Source organism: Eptesicus fuscus, chromosome 12 (genome assembly GCF_027574615.1).
Source record: "Eptesicus fuscus isolate TK198812 chromosome 12, DD_ASM_mEF_20220401, whole genome shotgun sequence".
NCBI classification, from domain to species: domain Eukaryota; kingdom Metazoa; phylum Chordata; class Mammalia; order Chiroptera; family Vespertilionidae; genus Eptesicus; species Eptesicus fuscus.
Window position 1 is genome coordinate 82672707 of NC_072484.1, and position 17242 is coordinate 82689948.

General features: G+C 51.8%; 1 protein-coding gene across 2 annotated transcripts in view; it reads right to left on the reverse strand.

Moving 5' to 3' along the window:
* Positions 1 to 14406, reverse strand: part of ZBTB7C (zinc finger and BTB domain containing 7C) — a 284091-nt gene extending 269685 nt beyond the window's left edge. For both annotated transcript variants that reach the window (XR_008557778.1, XM_028155623.2), the window contains exon 1: positions 14269 to 14406. The gene's annotated coding sequence lies outside the window, so the exon portion shown is untranslated. The remainder of the gene's footprint in view (positions 1 to 14268) is intronic.
* Positions 14407 to 17242: the final 2836 nt, after the last annotated feature.

A 17242-nucleotide genomic window follows, 5' to 3' on the forward strand; every position in this document is an offset into this window, starting at 1 on the left:
GCTCTAAATCAAAACTTCCAAAATTAAAGGAAGTTTTGGTCAAGACACCTTTGAGATCACACACACACACACACACACACACACACACACACACGTACAACTAAATCTAATACCCCCTTAATGAAAACAAGCTGAGAGACATGAGACAATCCTAAGTGTCCTTGGGTCAGAGGTCACCTCAGGCACCTGAGTCATGCAGCTGCCACTCCAGCAGCTGGAAAATGCTGTTCCTTTGCCTTCAGGGAGTCAGGACCCTCCCAGACACCCTAAAGGGCATGTGCTTCCCAATCTTTAGGGAGCCCTTTGCATTTACTTTCTGATTGAATATCAAAAGAGCAACACACACAATGAAGAAGCCACTGAAACCCCTTCCTAGCCCTGGCCGGTTCCATGGCCCAGGGACCCCCAGGTTAGCCATGCTACAGTTGACTCCTGCAGTATTTCCCTGCATCCATTGCATCCGAAGACTTCTATGCTTCAGCTATTTCATTCTCCCTACACTGAAATGGGGTAGAAGAGACTTCAACTTGGCATCCTTTTTTTCTGAACTTAAAAAACAACAACGACAAAACTCCAGATGACTGTTTTTAAAATTCAGATGCCTTATACCTGCAAGACCTTAAAAAAATCTAAGTTTCTTTTCTCCCTGCTGCTCCATTTTGTTTGGTCAAATCAAGCACAGCCAATGGCAAGCTCTCTAATGATTGATGAGAGGTGAGGTGTGGGTGGCTGGATTTTCTGGTGATGTTACCTTGAAAGAGCAATTTCTGAAGAGCTCTCTGCCTTGTCAGAGCTGAGGTAACCCAGAGGCAGATGACTAACGCCGGAGGTGGGGGCAAGGGGTGGGAAGTGAGGGACCCAAACCGGGGGAAGAGTAGATGCAGTGGGTCCATTTACTTTGACAAATCTTTTCTTTTTAATCATCTGTAATGAGACCATCTACATTGTGCCGTGTGCATGATATATTTTGAAAGGAATGACGTCTGGGGAATAGGCAGCACAAATCAGCTCCCAGCTATTAACTCTACTTAGGAGTAGGGGAAAGCCAGAGGTAGGTGTGTGTGTGTGTGTGTGTGTGTGTGTGTGTGTGTGTGTGTGTGTAAATTATAGGGCTGGTACATTAGCAGGGGCAAAAATTAGCCCCAGGTTCTACTACTACAATGAGATTTAGAACCTCCAAGTACAGTGACTACATTTTTCTGCAGAAATCCTTACAGCTATTTGAAATTATGAACCCATAATATGCAAATGCACGGGGCTAAGAAATACACATTCTTGGCAGAGACTGAAGATGTTATAATGTGTGCTGTAAATGGCGCCGCGTGTGTGTATAAGATCAGCGCGCACATACTAACTGGTCGATTATCCCCTCTAAAACCACACATAAATTCTCCTGAAAGGAATTGGAATTTCACACGCATCCAAAGAATGAACAGACTCTTAATGTGCTGTGTGTGTGTGGAGGATGCAGTGTTAAAAACAACAACAGAATGGGTCACTAGGCTAAGAGCGCTTTCTGATGCTCAAGCGAGACCACAGAGGGACTGGGCCGATAGTTTCCTTTTGAACGGGATCATTACAATATCAGTAATAGTCAATCATATGGAGTTCTGGGCTCTGTGACAGTCACTATGCTGAGCGCTCTGCACCCAGATCCTACTTACGGAAGAAAAGGAGAGAGAGAGAGCGAGAGCGAGAGCGAGAGCGAGAGCGAGAGCGAGAGCGAGCGAGCGAGAGAGAGAGGGAGGGAGAGAGAGAGAGAGAGATTCAAATGCTTTACCTCTCTGGCAAATGGCTACTTTCCCAGGGAATGCAAGGTTGACTGCAGTGAAAAAGTTAGTTTGTCCGTGAGGCAGGCAGCGAGGGGAACTGGGTCACCCAGGTATCCAGTGGCTGGGCAGAGTCCTGGTACAATGATGTATCCCTTTGTGGTCAGGCTGCTTGAGACCTGCAGCCCAAATCTAGGGAATAGACATTCCTGAGTAAAGAGCACAGAACTAAGGAGCCACAGTCCAGAATCTGAGAAGAGGTAATGAAATTCCGAAAATAGAATGTTGCTGAGTCAGGTCTCCACAAATGCAGGGTCTTGGAAATTGTAAGGAAGGAAAAGAAAAGCCTTTAGTTAAACAATGGCTTTTAATGACTTCTGCAAATAGGTGAGGCTCAGCGAGGTGGCTCAATCTGGTGCCTCAGAATCTGTCACGAGGAATTTCTGGCAAAGTAACGAAGAAAGAACAGAGCGTGATTTTGTTTTCTATAATGTGAGCAGAAATATCATTTTAGCAAATAATTCACTTTTTAGTGGTTTGTCTCTCTCCACCCCCACCTCCCTCACAAAGCAGTTTAGGCAAAGACATGCAGGGCTCCGGGTAGACAAAAGCAAGCACACACGCACGTCTTTCCCAATGGCTGGCGGGCACAGCCCCTGGAATTTCGCCCTCTGCTTTCTCATCTGTACCACCCGGCTCGTGAGCTCAATTTCTGAGTCGCTGGAAGCTGGCTGAAAACTGAGTTAGGAGATGATTTGCAAAATGGGCACAAGCACATCTAACATCAGCACTAAACCAGAAGTAGGAGGCATTTTCCTTGCCCCCAGGGTGCATTCTATATTCTTTCTGCAAGGGTCAAGGCAAGAGGACTGAGAGGGACATAAACTCAGGTGAGACTCTGATCTACTTATATTCATTAAGGCCCAGATTCCCAAGGGCTACAGACAGAAAAATAACAGGTGGGCTTTTCTGTTCAAGCGGCTTGCATTTATTTGTAAGTTTGTACGAGGACAGTGAAACCCTGAGATTACAGAGATGGATATGAATTCCCTTATGCAAACTCAGGCCTTGGAGTGGGGTCCTTGGTTCTGTTGGGCACATCTCCCAGCCTAACCATGGCACAGGGCTTACTAAGCCCTCAAACCCTTTTCTCTGTTCCTGTCCACTCACCACCCCGGACAACACGTATGACTTGGCCCACACCATACAGAGGGTGGTATAATGAAGGAAGAATTCTCACCCTTGCCCATGAACCATGAGATCATGAGCAAGCCATGTGGCTCTCATAGAAGTTGAAATACAGAACCATCCAGAAGGAGGGTTGTTGGGAGGGGGGTATAGGGGGGAGGATGAAGAGGGCAAAGAGGGTCAAATACATGGTGATGAAAGGACTAGGTACAATAGAGTATACTGATGTTGTATTACAAAGTTGTACACCTGAAATGTATATAGTAATGTTATTAACTAATGTTACCCCAATAAATTTAATTTTAAAAAGGAACAAAGATGAATGCACACCTCTGAGACATCTTAATACCTGATTTTAGTGCCGTGATAATCCTTTGTGCTGGTAGTTGCATTTTTACGACAATGCTTTAAGTGGCTCCAAAAGCAATTTCCTAAAATGCCACAGGAAAGAGATATGGGGCAATGAATAAAAATCACCCCAGTTTGGTTCTGACTAAAATACATAGTTGTAATCATTGGTATCAAGTGGTTTAGCTCTTTCTAAATTCTTACTGTTTAAGGCTAAAATCGACATGATGACATCCTCTGAAACACACCAGAACTGAGCTAACCCAGGCACACCAGAAGGGAACTGGATAGAGGTGAGGAACGTTTGCTGCAATTAATTCTCCAGTCCATTCCCCCTGAACCCAATGTGTTCCCTCTTGCTCCCACACGAGCCTTTCTGCTCAGGGGATACTGCTTCCTGAACATGACAGGCGGGTCCTCTCTCCCCGAATGATCTCCAGGAGCCTCACTGTCCACTGTCGTGTCAGGTGAGGTGGAGAGACTATGGGCCCTGGCATCTGGACCCTGCCACCTCCTGGCAGCCGCGTCTCCTTAAGCAAGTTAACCTAAACATGCCAAGCCTCAGTTCTTCATCGGTTAACTGGGAATAATAACTTCTCATTGAAAGCTGCTGTGAGCATTAGTGGGTGCATCACACCGAGCGGGGCCTGCCATGTAGCAGTTGCTGAACTGCTGTCAGGACTCCTCCCATGTGCTCTTCCTGAGGTTCGCCTGCAGTCCCCCATCATGCTAACTCCGGGTACACAACCTCTCTTTTCTTCTTACGGCCCTATACTACATCCCCCAGACCTTTGGGATAAGGCTGGTGTATGTGTTATGAGCATCATCTTCTTCCCAACCAGACTTTCAGATCCCCGAGGTCAAGACCATGACTCGGGCTTCCTCTGATCACCTGCAGAACTTGGCTCAGCGCTGCAATCACAGTGGGAGCTCCACGCACCTTGTGCCCTCTGGTGGGATCCCAGCTCCCTCCCTACACACACACACACACACACACACACACACACACACACACACACACAAAAGCAGCAACGATTCTTTGTGACAGTAGTTTCTAGGGTCCATCTGCAACTCTTCGGCAGCTGTGGCTTGTTGCCTGCAAACACGCTGATGATGGTCCACACTCAGCCTGTGGCTGCTTCAGGACAGCATTCTGAGCCCCAATAGGGCAGGCTGCCAGGGCAGGGGCCAGCATTTCTAAGAAGGTGCCCACTCCCCCCAATTCAGGAGGGGAACATGGATGTGCATACACAGGGGAAGCCCAGGACTCTCTAGTTCAGGCAGCTCAAGGGGGCCTCCTTCAACACCGTGGGGTCGATTTCTCCCCACTGACCACAACCCCTCTGTCCACAGGGCTGCTCACCCATCACCGCCCATTTGCTGAGAAGGGATTGGCCCAAGGGAGAGCCTTGTTCTCCAGACGAGAGTCAGGCCCATTTCTCTGGGATAAAGAGGAGCTCCAAGGCCCTCAAGGTCAGCAGGACACACCGAGGACCTGCAGAGTCTGCCTGACGGAGCCTGGGTCCCAGACCCTGCCCTTGGAGGACCTTGCAGATAGGCAGTGACTGAGAGAGGGAGCTGAGAGGGCTCAAGGCCATGGTGTTGCAAGCTGTGGTCAATAAACCTTGCTACTCACACATGCCAGTCAGCCTAGAGCGCCCTCCCGGACACCTTGCACCCCACCCCCAAGTCAGAGGACCAACACTCCCTCTGTGATGTTTATGTCCCTTCATCAAAGCTGCCCCCACTGCTACTGTAACTGTTGTCTTCTCCTATGAAAGTCACCCTCCAGCCTCCACTCCGAGCCCAGAACGTGAGCACCATCCTGCACGCCCTTTCTTCTTTGGTCTCCCCACCCCCACCACCTAGCCCAGCGCCCAGTGCCCAGCACATATTAGCAACTCAAGAAACACTGGTTTAATAAATGAATGTCAACTATATGATTCATTTTCCAGGGAGTTCAATGCAAAAATTGTTTCTCCTAGTATTAATCCTTAAATAATTAAGTAATTTTATTCTTTGAAGCATCTTGCAAGCAAAAAAATCAGCAAGCTTAGTAGAATGCTATCAATTTGCCTGTGTTCAAAAAACTCAAGGACTGCTTTCATTAAAAAAAAAAAAATCACTGGAAAAAAAACCAAGGGTGTTGTTTAAACAAAAGACTGGAAACAATCAAAATATCCCTCTATAAGGGGCTGCTTAGATACGTCAAGGTATAGCCATACGATAGAATCCATGCAGCCAACACAAACAAGCAAAAAGGTATGATATTCCTTATTGTCAGATAGTCAGGTAAATCCAAGATATATATTTTTGGTATAAAATGTAAAGTGAAATGTAATATGTATTATATGCTTCCATGTGGATAAAAAAATTAACAATACGCATGCACATGTATGTGTGCACACATACATATGTTCCTGCACATTAAACTGAAGGGACCAGGAACAGTGGTCGCCTCGGGGGGAAGGGAACTAAGAGATGGGGTGACAGAAAGTAGTTTCGCCGTGAATACCCTTTTGTACCTTTTGAATTTTAAACCATGTAAGTATTGACCTATTCGGGAAAAATTAAATTAAAAATTCAAAGCAAACAATGTGTGGAAAAGTAATAAAAATCTAGTTTCAGAAAACACAAAAAGAAATCCTCCTTCAAAAAATGGTTCAAGGCAGCTGGGCTGAGTCATCTGTTAACTGTGTAGGAGACGAACAGCAAGGAGGCCCCTACGCAGCAGAGAGGACACTGCAGCAGCGCGGTGGGCCCTGGTTTCAGCTCCTGGCTCCTCGCTGCCGTCCTGGGGGATGTTAGCGTGTGGTGGGGCCTCTCTGACCCTCAGTCTCTTCATTCATGAATGGGAGTGTTTGGACCAGGCTCTTCCCTGTATACAGGTGGCAGTCCTCGGCCCGCCGGGCGTGGCTCAGTGGTTGAGCGCCAACCTATGAACCAGGAGGTCATGGTTCGAATCCCCGTTGCAGGCTTGAACCCCAGTGTGGGTCATGCAGGAGGCAGCCGATCAATGGTTCTCTCTCACCATTGATGTTTCTATCTCTCTCTCCCTCTCCCTTCCTCTCTGAAATCAATAATATGTATATATATATTTTAAAGTGACAGTCCACAGGTAGAGACACAGCTAGTTACTTAGTGACAATCTAATTTAAAAAGAAGACACTCCTTAAAAAGGAGTGTTTCCTTCCTTCCCCCCTTCCCCAGAAGTCTGTGGCAAGAAGATAAAAAGCCTCAAATCCCTCCTCACCAGAGTGCAATAAAACCAGAGCCTCTGACTTCAGGAGCTTAAAATACATTGGCGGACACACCCTTCCCTCCAAACACACCTGCTGCTCTTCCCTCCCTCTCCCCACATCCTCTCTGGACAGGCCAAGTGCCCACTGATGACAGGGCTGAAATATTTCCTTTTTTGTTCTAATATTTCCTGAGAGCCCCTCCCCTCTCTCATGGCTCCCATTCACAGCCATCTGGGATGACCCAGGAACAAGCGGAAGTTCCAGGATTTAAAAACAATGAAAATATGTCACTTTTTAAAAATAATAGTTAATGTCTGCCTCCCTCACTCCCCAAATGTACTCTTCAATAAAGGCAACTTCACGGGGTGACGGGTACCGTCCATTCTTAGAGAAGCGTGCACGTCTCTCGAAGTTGTACCGACAGAACTTTCCAAAGAGCAGCTTCCACGCGTGGGGCCCAGCAGTCCCCCCTGCTGCCCACACTTTCTCTCCAGCCCCACCTCCACCCGCTCCAAACTTAGGAAGTGGCTGGATTTGGTTTCCACGTCTTTAACTCAGGAATTGGCGAATGCCAGAGCCAGAATAGCTCTCAGAGATGATCCAGCCTCATCTTGCAGACAGGAAACTGAGGCCCATAAAAGTGGAATGGCTTCCTCAGGAATATGCAATTCACCTATCACTGGGCGAGGACAAATCAGGTTCCTACAGCCCTTTTCTTCTTCCCCTTTTATCCTTGGTGTTCTCTCCCCTCTCTCTTCAGGCCAGGAATAGAAATTCACAAAACACAGGAATGACGTGGCTTGCCGAGAGGGACCCCTCATTGCCAGGATCTGTGCTGGGTGCTTTGTGTATAATATCACATGCATTTCATTTTCCCAACCACCCTGTGAAGTTGGTGTTCACCATTTTCTAGATGACGAAACTGAAGCTTGAAGAGGTTGAGTAACATGCCCAAAGTGACCCCCAAAAAAGTGGCCATGCCATAGGAATCAGGTCTGATCAGCTCTCAAACGCATGCTCTTCCACATCCCTTGACTGTCCGATGCCTCAGTTTCCTAATCTGCAGAATGGGGATGATATCTGCCTGGAAGCAGGCTGGGGCCCTGTGATCCCCAAGGACCCATCTTCCCCAGGACTGGGTTCTGGAATCCTAGAAGCTACTAGTTTGAAGGGTCTCCGTCTCTTGCCATTTCCTGGCTGGGCTGCACCCGCTCCTGCTGGGCTGGCAACCTGTTTTCTTCTCTCTTAACCCCAAGGCTTCCCAGGGCCCACTCCTCCTGCCTGGGTAGCCTCTAGTGCCTATATCAGGACCCCACCAACATTTCACCTCCACCAAAAACAATTCAACTGCTGAGTCAGAGAACTGCTTTCCATGCCACCCCTTTCCCGCTCTGCTTCCCAGGATGTGATGATCTGTCCCTTCACCCCCAGGGGCCCATGCCCCCTCCCCAGCCAAACACACTCCCAAAAGAGGCCTTCACATCACAGGGTTCAATCAGGGTCTCACCTCCCATGGGAAGGATTCTGTATTTCACTCATCAGCATCAGGCATTCTTTTAAACCCTGGACACAGAAGTGACAGCCACTGAGTCCCTGGTCTCCTGAAGGAGCCAAGGATGTACCCAAACAGTGATGCCCTGAACATGAATCCACATTTCTGGAGACTCTCCTGCTGCTCTTATTTTTGGGTCAAGGAATAATTGGTTAATGGGCCCTAGGGTTTTGTTTTTTAGTAACGATTGAAGTATGATACATTGTTTAAAGGAACACTACACATCCATTAAAATATGTTTCTAAAGAACATTATTATGTCACTGGTAAGTGTGACAGAACGCTCAGGGAGGGGACAGCTTGCAGTACCATATACCCATGATGGAGAGGTGAGGAGTGACAAGTACGATGCTGAGCACATCCTGATGTGCTGGGGGCGGGGAGGGCTGTTTTCCTAATTCAAACTACAGAAGGTAAGGCTGGCTGAAATCTCGGCTGGCGAGATGTGGAAAATACATTTTCTTCCAAATATCAATGATTCATGGTAAGAATGTCTCAGACTCCCAAGAGAAAAAAACCCTTTTTGTTTATTATTAAAAGATGGTACAGGTTTTTAAAGTTTTAGAAAATGATGTGTAAGCCTAATTATAGTTACATGAGTGTGCATGTCTATACATGTGTGTATATGCACGTGTATATATGTGTTGGTGGATACAGAAAAAAAAAAAAGACTGAAAGGAAGTACACCAAAATTGGGATGTTGCAGCTGTTTTTTTGTTTTAATTTTACACCTTTCCATATTTTCCAAATTTTCTATCATGACTCTGATTGCTTTTACAATAAAAAAAAAAAGCAGTAAACTAAATGCTAATAGTTTTTTAATTTCCTCATGAATCTGTTTTTACAGGCACCATTTCAGTGGGGTTTGGAAACCAGCAGGGTGTGAAACACAAATGAAATTCCCCATTCCTGCAGGGCTGAGTGTGCCCCTTGGCCCTGGAGAGAAACCCTCCCTGCATCCATGCTGGCAGCCAGCTGTCCACAGCTGTGCTGAGGAGGCTGCGAATGAATGGAGCTGGTGGAAAAACACAACATTCCTGACTCTCCAAGGATGGCATTCTGCTTGGAACTCTTGCCCACCAAAGAAGTAAATAAACAGAGAGAGAGAGAGAGAGAAGAGAGAGAGAGAGAGAGAGAGAGAGAGAGAGGCCAAGCAAACACACTAGGGAAACCAGTCCCGGAGGTGGGTCAGCTGCCAGAGCGCCCAGCTCCTAATATCACACCTGAAAGAAGACCCCTCTGCCTAAGCCGCCAGCCTTGTTGAATCTGGGCCAACGCCGCTTGCCCGGGCCTCTCCTGGGCTGTACCTTTTGAGTGCCACCTTCCCTCCCCGCCACATATCGGAGTGTGTATGAACAGGCTTTGTTCCTGCCTCTAGACTGAAGAAATCTGAGAACAGGGTCCCTGGCTGACTCATTTTCATCTCTCCCCCCCCCCCCACCCCCCCTCCCACCCCCAGCACTCATTGGCATATTCACTCACCAACTATTTCCTCGGGCAGTGCTGCATGCCAGGCACTGTTCTAGATCGACTCATGGAGCGTACATTCTAGTGGAAGACACAAGTCATAAACAGAAACAGAATCAAGGCTTTCCCCCAGATGGAGTTGGGTGCTACGAAGAGTAGACTGCAGGGCGCTGTTCCAGTTGAGACCTAGAAGACAAGGAGGAGCCAGCAGGGAAGAGCTGAGGGAAGGGCACGCCGCACACGGACAGCCAAAGGGAAGTACATGAGCTTGGTGTGTTCAAAGAACAAAAGGATCTGAGCTGGGGGAGCACAGACAGGAGTGTAAGGGGGTCAGAGAGGCAGGCAGGGGCCAGTCCCAGAGTGTCCACAGGAGGGTACGCAAAGGAAGGGCCTGCCTGCCTTCCTACAGCAAACGCGCTCTGGCTGCTCTGTGAGGCCGGACTGTGCAGGGACAGCCCATAGGGAAGAGCGTCATCCCTGCCCGCTGGATGGATGGCTGAGTGCTCCCTGCATCTCTAGCGGTGTGGAGGGGCCAATCCGCTTGTCCCAGGGCTCTCACAATGCCTATGGAATCCCATCTCCTCTCACCCACAATCCCCTTCTATGTCCTTGCCCTCCAGACACCCCCTTCCCAGTGCCAAGGAGCGCAGCTGATGGCAACGATGAAACGAACCTGACTGCTATCTACCCACCCACCTGTTCTCAGCCCTCGGCACTTACTCAGCAAACATTTCCCATGTCCCGGCCTTGTGCTGGGTGCTGAGGGTGTGACAGCGAGCAACACACAAGCCCTGCCCTTAAAAGCGCCTACAGGCAAAGCCTGTGCCAGGCTCCCCAGGAGCTGCCCAGCGCCCACCTCCCCATGAAGGGCTGCCCGCTTACGTCTTCTCTCCCTGGTAAGACCTGCTGTGAGCTTCTGGAATGGTTCTGATCAGTGGATTACTTCTCTCCAAGGAGCTCACAGAGAGACAAGCTCAGTGCCTTGCCTGCTTCCTCTGGCCCCCCCCCCCCCTGCCACCACCACCACCAACCCAGAGAGAAACTATGCCCAGTCTCAACCGGAGGGGTGGGAGGTGCTATTTATTCAAAGACAAAGGAGGACTTTGGTGTTGGTCTGAAAGGTGGGGGGTAAGGGGCCCACAGGGGCCCACAGGGACTAGTCCAGGGCAGGTGTGGGGAAGGAGGGAAAGAGCTCTGCGTGCAGGCCTCAAACCTCAACCCGCACCCACAGAAATGCCACGCCGCGTCAGAGGAACCCCCCAGCATGTCGCTTTCAGAATCTCCTCCTGCATAAAAATCATTGTTGTCATTATTCAGAACAGCGATGATCCCCCCTTCCGCAGGTTCTTAAGTTCTGCTCTGTGAGATTCTGGGGTGTCCCTCGCTATGTGCAAATGGGGAGGAGGGGCGGGTCAGTGCCTGAGAAAAGTGCACACACTAGCTCTAGGAAATCCTCGAATCCTAAGTCCACCAGTGCAGCGGAAGTTCCAGGAGCCCTGCAGGACCCTCCACACCTGTCACCCCAATACCCTCCATGCACTTGGATGGCAGGTTTTCCCCAGCGGGGCCCGGCATCCTGGGGAGAAATCAGCACCAAGGATGGACCCAGACCTTTGAGTGGCTGTTTCCCCGGAGGGGAGGAGGGGTTATAAATAGCCTGCACTCCTTCAGCCCTACACAGGCGCAGATCCCACACCCCCGCCCCAGCCTCAGCCAGCTGGTCCCTCCTCGCCCAAGTTCCCACAGCCTGCAGTGAGAGGGAGGAGCACTACTCACCCACAGCAGGGGGCGGGGGGAACAAAGTTCTTCAGGCCCCCATTGGAGTGCGTGGCCTCCCATGAAGTGTAACTGCAAGCCCGCCACACCTCTACACCCCCTGGTTACTGCCGTGCTGAAAGGCGCAATATTTCCAGGAGCCCGCTTACTCCCTGGTCAACCCGGACACCCCAAGCTGCCCTGAACTGAATGACATTATAGAAATTATACACTCTCCCTCTCCCTGCCTCAGTTTCCCCATCTGTAAGATGGGCAAATAGCTGAGCTGTGAACCGCGGAGGAGACTGGCATGCATCGAAAGTGAAAGGCACTGTCAAAATGTCACATGGGCTATCTCTATGACACCAGGTCTTGGTTTCTTTTATGGGAGCCCCAAGCACAACTACAGGGACACGGATTCTTATCTGTTCATGAAAGCAGAATTACACTCAGCAACACTGCATCACCCTTGGATTCTTGATACTGCATGTCCTTGAAAGCAGGAAGACTTAACAAAATATCCCCTCTCGCAAGTCATTTCTGACTAATACAGACTGACACACATCGCACCCCAACTTTTTTTTAATTTAATATGATCCCGCTGGGCTGTGCATGACATTAGAGACTGAAGAATAAGCATTGCCCTAGAATCAACAATCCTTCTGCTTATTATTCAAATCTTTCCCACCTATACACACTAGTAAGAAACACATGGTTAAAATGTAAGTGGCCAACTCCCAGGTCTTTTTCATTAAGACACTTTGTTTGCTCAATAAAATGCAGCGTAAAAAACATTTGCTGAAAACCCACTCACTGATGTCTTAATAGCTGTGTCAAATACTCATAACAACATGTATTCCAAAACTCTCAGATAATTGCTCATCTTTCTCATTTGGTATCCACAACAGCACAGCATTTGTGTCCAAGTGTAATTGATCTAGAATTTGGGCTCTCTTTCAAAAATATCTGTAAAACCTAATTACCAGGAAAACAGAGTGCTGGCATGCTACGGAAAGTGGGTGCTTCAGAATGAGATGAGCTGCAAAGCCATCTTGGCTAATCAAGCCACATTATGTTACAAAAGGAGTGTGAGGAGTTTGGGGTGAGGAGGGAGCAGGAAAAGTTGGGATAGTGTCCGACTGGAATCTGCAGTGACCGTCAGTCCTGATTTTTATAAGTCAAGGGCAGAAGACTGGAAATACACCCCACTTGCTGGCACCCATGGTCATAGAAAGTACCATATAACAAGCCCTTGATGAGTCTGGGGGAGGGGGTGGCATTTCTGACCTCAGGCCCTTGGGCCTTGGTGAGGGAGCTCTCCCCACCCTGACTGGGAGGCTGGTGTCAATTCTAGTCTCCCTGGGCCTCTCACACTGTGACCAGTTGCTTTCCTTCCTTGGGCCTGGAGTTTGCTCATCTGTAAAATGAGCTCTCCCCATTCCTAGGTTCTCTTTCAGCTTCAGACCCCTGTGGCCTTCTTTAAAGAAAGGACACACTGCTGCTCAGGTACTTGTTGGGCTGGGGGGCGGGGGAGCAGGGAGTGGGAGCAGCACCAGCCAGAATGAGGGGCTGTTTCCAGCTCTCGGGAGTTCTGTGCCAACTTGCAACAACTGGGTATCAGACCCACTTCGGAGAAAATGATTTCTTTCAGCCCAGGACGGACCTACCGGGGTGGCTCTAACCTCCCCACCCTGGATTCGTCAACGCGGCCAAAGAGGAACGGGGCCAAACCACAGGACTTCTCTGAACCTCTCTCTCTGAGCTGACCACAGCATATCTTCCGCTTCTGGGGGTCTTCCCTTCCCGCCCTCCTCCCTCTTCTTTCCGTCCCAGGTGCCCCAGAAAACCCAGCCCCAGCCTGGTGACTAGCCTGGCGAAGCTCCGCGGGCAGGCAGCACACACCACCGATCACAGGCTCCCCTCGGCCCTGGCCCCTCGCCGCCCAGGCTTGGGTACCATCCTACGCGGCTGTGAGAGATGCCGCCGCCGCTCTGCTTCCCTGGGGCTCCCCCTGGCCCCGCTCCGAATGAAATCAGACAGCCAGCCCGAATAACAAAGCAGCACAGCGGCCAGAGACGATTCGCTTTCAAAGGAGCAGGAGATGCGCACACCCCGAGCGAGGACGCTCGCGCGGTCCCTCGGAAGGAAGAGACCCCGCGCTGTCCTGAGCGGACCACAGGTTGGCCTCGACTCCTCTCTCCCCGGGCATGCAGGAGCCGTGTGCGTGCGCCCATTTCCCGCAACTTCCCACCTGGACAGCAGCCTGGGTCTTAGGGTCCCGCAGGGCGTCACCTCTGGGCCGGACCGCCAGGAAGCCCTTGAGCCACATCGTGGGATGCGGGATCCCAGACTTCCCGCTCCTTTTCTAATCTTGAAGACAAGACAATATGAGGTGCGGGTGCCGGCGTCTCGGGAAATCGTCCCTCTCCAAAATGCTCCCGCGCCTTCCGGACAGATGCGTGGTAAAACTTTCGGCAGAAACCACCTGTGGCTGCCGACGGGCCCGCCCGGCCCGGGCCAGGAGGCGCCGCCCCGCCGGGGCCGCACGCGCCCGCAGAAGTTCCCTTCCAGCCCCGCGCGCCACTTCGCTCCGGGCCGCGGTGCCAGCCAGGAGGCGCGGCGCCCGCGCTCTGGCTCGCTCTCCGCTGGCTCTCCCCTCCTCCCGCTCTCCTTCCTCCCGCCTCCTCCCGTGGCATGGCTGCCACACGGAGCCCCTGAATAGCCACCACAGCCCCCAGCCTCCTGCCCGGCGCGCCGGGGCGCCCCTGCCCCCGCCGGTGCCCTGGGCGCGCGATCAGCCGGCCTCCTAGCAACAGCCCCCGACATCGCTTTCCGGCGTTGGCGACGCGCAGCTACCTTCCTGGAGCCCTGCGACCCCCGACCCGCCTCGGCAGCTCAGGTGCGAGGGAGACCGCAGCCCTCGCAGCCGGTGCCCGAAGCCAACTCACCTCTGCGCGCCGCCAGAGCCACCGCGCGCCTCCCGCACTTGGCGCTGGGCCGCGGTCCTCGCGTCCTCCGTCGCCGCCGCTGCCGCGGCCGGTCCGTCCCGGTGCGCCGGGGAGCAGCGCGGGCCCGCGGCTGTCAGAGTCTCGTGGCGGGGCTGCGCCGGCGGGTGTGGAACCGAGCGGCTCCCGGGCAGCTCCTCCCTCCCCGCGCCGAGCCCCCGCCCTCCTGGGGCCCCGCCTCCGCCGCTGCTGTCAGCCCCGCGCCCCGCGCCGGGCGTCCCCGCTGCCCGCGCCACCCGCTCGGGGGGCGCACTGGGCTTAAGGGCCCGGATGTCTGTGGTCGCCTCTCCCTCGCGCCCGCCCCTTCCCCTGCGCTCCCTCCTCGCCCGCCACACATGCACTTGCTGCGGCTCCACCTCCTGGGCTCCGCTGAATTGCTATTTTGACAGGAACTGTGGCGGTGGGCGGCGCTGCGGGGGGCTCCCCAGACCCGCGGAGGCGGCGGGCTGCTGGCTGGACGCGGCGCGGGGGCGGAGTGGGGGGCCAGGCAGAGCCACCAGTCGCTCAGGGCTCCGCGTCTTTTTTCTTTCTTTCCTTTTTTCTCTTTGCCTCCTCCAGGATTTAAAGGGACAGCCCTGGCCCAGGCGAGGGGCCGGGCGGCCTCCGTTTCTCTGGTCTCCAGACGCCCTCTGCGGCCCGGCCGGACCCGCCGGCACCCGGAGCACAGGCTCCAAACCGCCGGGTATTTTTAGGCTCACACCCGGCCGGGGGCAGCGGGGAGGCCGAGAGCGCACGGCTATTTTTACAGAGTCCGATTGTAAAACTCAAACAACCCAGCAACTGCTTTTCCACGCGAAAGTAGGAAGCAAGGAGTAGGGGGGAGAAGTTTCCCAAATGCTGTCGGAATTCCCGCGAGCTCAGAAAGATCCCTCTCCGCCGCGAGAAACCACGGGCTGGCGGCACTCTAGGGCGCCCCAAATTCCTGCGGGCAACCCCGCCTTGGAGGTCACTCGGACGCAGGGTCCCCCCCCCACAACTTCGCAGGTGGGAGTCGCCCGCACCCCGCACCTGCGCCCGGACCTCCCGTCCACCCCCGGACAGCCCTGAAGGCGGCCTTCCGAAGCATCCAATCCCCCAGCCACGCAGCCAAGGGGCGGGCCCTGGGAGGGTTTGGCTCCGCCCCTTATCGCCCAGCCCGGTCCCCGCGGACAATTTAGGCTGAAGAGTCCGGGTGGGAGGACGGCGTCAAAGGCCCTTCCGAGGGAAAAGGAGGATTTTCTCCACCTGGGGGATGGAGGGAGGGGGATGGATGGATGGATCTTCGTGAGCGAGACAACGCTGGGGCAGACGTTCTGGCCACCAGCGGGCGCGGGCACTCAGGAGCTGGTTTATCCTTCTACCTGTGCGCTCCCAGACACACACGGAACTTTTGCCCTTCTTAGCACGACGACTGTCCCTGGCTGTCAGCGAGGCTCTCCGGGCCCCCTCCCTCAGACACAGGAAATGTGCAGTCCGCAAACTCCTCCAGGGCCTGCCCTAACCTGAGCAGAGAGACGCCCAGGACAGGCGAGAAAGCGAATCCCTCCTTCCTGGCCCCATTCTGGCTACAGACTAATAAAAACGCAGTGGGGCTGCTGATGTCCGAGGCGTGTCTTTTAATCTGAGATAGTCGATGGCCTCCTTTACAAAACTCATTAAAAGAAATCTGTAGACCTTTTGCTTGGCACTTCTTCCCAGGGTTGCTCAGAGGGATGTTTGTATTTTTTAATCATTTCATTCATTCCTGTAATAATTGCACCACTACAAGGCACCATCTACTGGGAGTGGTGAAGACGAGGAAAACCACTCGGAATAAGATGTGCAACACAAAGCCAGACACACGTGAAGGGGGCATCTGGAACAAAGGGCTGTGTGAGTCGTGCTTCATTTGCCAGAGAGGCCTGGCTTTTCCTAGTAAATAAATGTCAATCCTTCAACCGAACAACTACCTATCCAACCCATTCAACAGAGCATGGAAGTCTAGAGAAGTCTGTCCCGGAAACCAAGAGGTCTTCAGATTCGGGATGTCAAGTCTTCCAAGTTGCTAGAGCTTCCAGTGGCAAAATAATATCCTTGCTCTTAGCAGCCCTGGAAGCCATTGGCCTCCAAATTAGGTTGTCTGTCTCGCTGCTAAATTAGGTTGTCTGTCTCGTTTCCTTTCATTCAAGGGTCTTCAGTCATTTGGAGTACAGCTGACCCTGTCCACGTGGTCAAGCTTCTAAGCCAGAGCACGGGGTGCGTTTAAGGAGTTCTTGGAGGACCCCACCCCTGGAATAGCCAGACACTGCAGACACGAGGAATGCAGCTCTGGGGGTGAGAAAAGAGGGATGTGGGTTCTAAATTCAAAATGCCTTTAGGGCAGAAAGGTTCTCCTTCCTTCTTTAGGTACAGTTGGCTCAGAGCAGACGTTCCATAGCTGCACGTCACTGAATGCCTTTCCATGCCGTGAGCGATAAGAGGAGTGTCCCATGTTCCAGACAGTGAGCTTCAGGGCTACAGAACCTAATCGCCACACGCAAAGCTTTTATACATTTAAGAGCAATTAGAAGGAGAACGGTCTGCACCGTTAATATTTTAATGACAGCAGCTATTAATATTGCATTTATAATTTTTGCTCAGTTCTGCCCACCCCCCACAGGACTTCAAACTTCTTACCCATCCTTTAGTGTCCTTTAGATATATGCTTAGCACCTAGTAGGTGCTCATTAAAAGATTAATAAACGGAATGAACAAAACGTCACTTTAGGTTGGAGGAGTCAGTGGTAACACATGAGAACAGAGACCTCGTGAATTTTGTTAAGACGCGTTTGCAATTTGCTTGTTTGTATGGAGGTGCCACTGCACAGAACCCGACTTACAATGGTTCAACTTCATTTTTTTCGTTTAAAATCATGCGAAAGTGATAAGCATTCAGTAGAAATCTTATTTTGAATTTTTA